This window comes from Copadichromis virginalis, linkage group LG22, assembly GCF_057382275.1.
Source record: "Copadichromis virginalis isolate Kocher_CV1m ecotype Utaka linkage group LG22, C_Virginalis_male_GT1.1, whole genome shotgun sequence".
Classification (NCBI taxonomy): Eukaryota; Metazoa; Chordata; class Actinopteri; order Cichliformes; family Cichlidae; genus Copadichromis; species Copadichromis virginalis.
The window spans coordinates 14,242,791-14,248,041 of NC_140638.1; the positions used below are offsets into that span (position 1 = coordinate 14,242,791).

General features: G+C 34.4%; 1 long non-coding RNA gene across 1 annotated transcript; it reads left to right on the top strand.

Moving 5' to 3' along the window:
- Positions 1-1,193: 1,193 nt before the first annotated feature.
- LOC146682998 (uncharacterized) lies at positions 1,194-3,336 on the top strand. Its single transcript, XR_014917501.1, has 3 exons — positions 1,194-2,395; positions 2,754-2,979; positions 3,315-3,336. It is a non-coding gene; the product is annotated as an uncharacterized LOC146682998 (long non-coding RNA).
- Positions 3,337-5,251: the final 1,915 nt, after the last annotated feature.

A 5,251-nucleotide genomic window follows, 5' to 3' on the forward strand; every position in this document is an offset into this window, starting at 1 on the left:
CATCCTTATGGTATATGTGTTATTAGTTTAAATTCTACAACTCTACAAGTTTAAAAAAAAGAGATGTATGAAGACTAAGAGGAGGATGAAACTTTTTCACATTAAATGTTTAATAATAACAAGTATTGTGAATAGGAAATAAGTTTCTAACATAATTGTTTATGAATCAAGATTTATAAAACACTAGTGGTGTCACTGGTGTCATTTTGGCTTTAAAATAAAAAAAAGCGAACTTATGTTTTATGAACAATTTGATGTTTTGATAATAACTAATAACTCCTTTCAATGTCACTGATAGTTTTAAAGACATTACTATTAAAATGTATAAATTACACTTGAAAGCTGTACACTAGTTGATTGTCAGTGTTTGTAAGTTTTTCAAGCTTTCTCTTTCTTGAAAGCTACTTCATTTTCCATGTCGAATGGCTATGTTGCAACACAACAGAGAGGAGAAGCTGAAATATATTTTTTCATATTTATGTATTCTTCTCATTCTCTAGTTGTTCTATTAAGATTCCTGTATTTTGTTGATATAAACCTAAACACTATGCTATTGCACTGCCAATGTATTAAACAGAAGCTCAATATGAACAGTAAGGAACAAGACTTGCCGTTAATCCTTAGAGCTATGGAAGATTTGTGTAGATAACTCGTGCTGGTTTTTCACCAGAATGAACTATTCTTCTTTGTTTGTCATTGACATCAATGAAGATGCTAAATAACAGTCTTTTGCTACCAAATTGATTTAACCTTCGTTGTGTCTATTCGTTGTGGGCCTTTCAATGATCTAGCAGTTTGGCAGATTCAGCCTGATTAACTGACAGAAAAACACAGAGACCACACGATAAAATCCACTGCCAATTATTCCAACAGTCTTTCACCATTCTCTGATACTGTACTTCTGAAGGAACTTTGGCTTATGCTGCTTTTTCATTTGACTGTTTTGGTTTTACGATATTTCTGCTAATTTCTTATGATTTGACAGCATCAGGTACTTGCTAAGCTTTCTTACTTTTATATGCTGTCACCCACTGGGACTGTGACCTAAAGTGACCCAAAAGTTTTAGGTCACTTTGGGTAATTGTTAATTCAGAATTAGGTGTGGTGAGACAGTTGGTGGCAGAGACTATCAATGGCTGTCTTTTGTTTTCATGTGTGAAGGGCAAGCAAGGGGGGGGGGCAAGTGACACTGTTGAAAAGGTTAGACTGAGACAAAAGATCATTTGAAGTTTTTTGAATGTCCCTCATGATTTCAATAAATACCTGTGCCACTGGTTTGTAAGCCACTTTGCTTTTAGCAAACGAGAAGAGGAGAGCTTTGGATTTTAACATTCTGAGGATTCGAGGACATTATTTTAGACCACTATAACAAACATCACAAGATATTATTTTTGAAAAACCCTGCCCTTGTGCAATTCTTGGTAAGTTTTATTTGTTGTAAATTGAATTTTATTTTTGGTGTAAAACCACATTTTAAATTTCAGTAACAGAATTTACTTTGTATTTAAGTTATTTTTTTATTGTTTGTGGGAGGGGTACCGGTGAAAAGTCTTTGGTTTGGTTTTCTGTTTTAGTGAATTTGGGCCATTAAGCCATTTTGTGGTCTTTTTTGAAAGACTGAAATCTGTGAAAGCTAGGCCGGGTAATTAGCCACTGATTTCTTATTACAAGTAAAGCACAACATGAATATAATGAAATACATGAAGTGTGGAACATTTTTGGCTGGTTTATGTGTGTTTAGCAGATTTTAAGCAGTTTAGTAACTGCTATTTCAATCATGCTTGTTTCTGCTGTCTTTGGTAGTTTTAGAAATGGTTTATATGACCATTTAGCTAAAATTATAAGGCTTCTGTGGATACTACGTGATATTTGCATGGAGGTTTTTGCATAACTCTTGAGCCACAGTACTGGTGGCTATAGAGCGTAAGAGGATAATTGTAATTTTTCACATAGCTGTGATTTGTTGTGCGTTCAATCCTTTTCTTTAAGCAAATTTGAGCAGCAGACAGCAAGAGTTGGTGAGCATTATCTTAATGTCATACATTGACTAATTTACACCTTCATTCTGGATGTGTAAAGCGCTTTGGGGTCCTTAGGGACTAGTAAAGCGATATAGAAATACAGGCCATTTACCATTTATATATATGTTTTGTGTTTTTTGAATGAATGTAATTGCATTACTGATCATTATTGTGAACTAACTACATGTTTATGTGTAAGTAAAGTCTCTTTGATGCTCTCATGTTTGTATATTGTTTGAATGTTGTGTAAAATGTAACTAATTAACCTCATACTTTATCATAAATAGAGAATGGCATATGCTTCCCCAACGAAGTTTGCTGGGATTAATGATCCTGAAGTTGAATCATTGCGTCAAGAATTTCAACTATCAACTGTAAGTAACAAATATTTCTTAAATTTTATTTATAGTGTAGAAAAATTTGTTTTTACGCTACATTACCTGTTACAGAGCTGGGCAGGATGCTGTGTTTAGTGTTTCTTGTGTTTGTTTGTTTGTTTGTTTGCTCTTTCATATAAGTCACTGTTAACCCTTGTGCCATACTGGGGCCTTTTTGGGTCCCCAGGGTGATCAACGTAAGTTTTTTAAAGGATGGCACAAGGTTAAGCTGAGACTTTTATACAGCTGTTGTTGTGATCTGGCACTACAAACATTACATTGTAGCGGCAGCATAGATTGAAGCGAATAACTGTTTTCTAATTTTGTTATGATCCAAAATATTTTGTAATTTCAGTATGCCTGCTTGGACCCAGGGGTCAGCAGAGAGGATCTATATACAAGGTGCTTGCAACTTCATGCCAAGGCAATGGACCTCTTGGTTCGGCAGGTGCGGCTCAGGCGTGCAGCCGAAAGAAAGATTTCTGTTTTAAAAGAACAGCTGGATGCTGAAAAAGAAATGCTGAATAACACTGCCCAGGAGCTGGATGCATTGCAAGCTTCGATTACATTCGCACGTGATGGTAAGTCTTAATGTATTGTTTGGATGGTATAAACAGTGAATGTTGGCTTCAGTGTCTTATTTTAAGAAATGGGACTTAGAAAAAATACTCTATGAATTACTATTGAACGACTGTCTACATACAAATAAACATGAATGCGAATTATTTATTTTAGTTTATGATAAATCATTTGGAGAAAATATTAAATCCATGATTAGTATCATGTTTTGTTTTCTTCATTTGTGATTTTATAAGGATTAGATATATGCAAATGTCTGTTTTACCCATGTATATTTGTTAAAGTTGTTTATAAATACTAACTGTCAAAAAATATTATTTGTTTTTGTTTTGTTCAGATGTGACAGAGGCCACCACTCAGACAGACGAAGACTTGTGACAGATGTTTTATAATAATGCTAAGTTTTCTTAGATTAATATATTTTTTCACATTTGACCCAAAGTGGCATGTTTTAGGTCACTTTGGGTAATTTTTAATTCAGAAATAGGTGTGGTGAGACAGTTAGTGGTAAAGACTATCAATGGCTGTCTTTTGTTTTCATGTGTGAAGGGGAAGCGGGGGGGGGCAAACTTGAGGTCACACTGTTGAATGAATAAGTTGTAAGGCTGTGAAACCAAGGTGAGACTGAGTCTCACCTTGGTTTCTTTTGGCAAGGCCATCTTTTGGCAAGGCCAAGGGTGTGGACAACAGCTATGGAAATTAGTGTACTGCTGAATAAAGATTTTAACTACTCAATTCTTTTACAATTGCTTTATAAATACTGTGAATACTCAACTGTGAAAAATATTGTTTTGGTTTGTTTTGTACATATGTGACAGAGGACTCCAGTCAGACAGACAAAGAGTTGTGACAGATGTGTAAATATTTTATAATAAATGTTCCTGTTTTAAATTTTGGTTTTCTTTGACTGTTTATTCATCCTTATGGTATATGTGTTATTAGTTTAAATTCTACAACTCTACAAGTTTAAAAAAAAGAGATGTATGAAGACTAAGAGGAGGATGAAACTTTTTCACATTAAATGTTTAATAATAACAAGTATTGTGAATAGGAAATAAGTTTCTAACATAATTGTTTATGAATCAAGATTTATAAAACACTAGTGGTGTCACTGGTGTCATTTTGGCTTTAAAATAAAAAAAAGCGAACTTATGTTTTATGAACAATTTGATGTTTTGATAATAACTAATAACTCCTTTCAATGTCACTGATAGTTTTAAAGACATTACTATTAAAATGTATAAATTACACTTGAAAGCTGTACACTAGTTGATTGTCAGTGTTTGTAAGTTTTTCAAGCTTTCTCTTTCTTGAAAGCTACTTCATTTTCCATGTCGAATGGCTATGTTGCAACACAACAGAGAGGAGAAGCTGAAATATATTTTTTCATATTTATGTATTCTTCTCATTCTCTAGTTGTTCTATTAAGATTCCTGTATTTTGTTGATATAAACCTAAACACTATGCTATTGCACTGCCAATGTATTAAACAGAAGCTCAATATGAACAGTAAGGAACAAGACTTGCCGTTAATCCTTAGAGCTATGGAAGATTTGTGTAGATAACTCGTGCTGGTTTTTCACCAGAATGAACTATTCTTCTTTGTTTGTCATTGACATCAATGAAGATGCTAAATAACAGTCTTTTGCTACCAAATTGATTTAACCTTCGTTGTGTCTATTCGTTGTGGGCCTTTCAATGATCTAGCAGTTTGGCAGATTCAGCCTGATTAACTGACAGAAAAACACAGAGACCACACGATAAAATCCACTGCCAATTATTCCAACAGTCTTTCACCATTCTCTGATACTGTACTTCTGAAGGAACTTTGGCTTATGCTGCTTTTTCATTTGACTGTTTTGGTTTTACGATATTTCTGCTAATTTCTTATGATTTGACAGCATCAGGTACTTGCTAAGCTTTCTTACTTTTATATGCTGTCACCCACTGGGACTGTGACCTAAAGTGACCCAAAAGTTTTAGGTCACTTTGGGTAATTGTTAATTCAGAATTAGGTGTGGTGAGACAGTTGGTGGCAGAGACTATCAATGGCTGTCTTTTGTTTTCATGTGTGAAGGGCAAGCAAGGGGGGGGGGGGCAAGTGACACTGTTGAAAAGGTTAGACTGAGACAAAAGATTGAATTGTGTCTTTTGGCAAAGCCAAGGGTGTGGACAACAGCTATGAAAATTAGTGTACTGCTGAATAAAGGTTTTAACTACTCAAGGGAAAAAAGGTGTTGAGTACTGTTTATTGCATTGTAACTTCACTGGTTA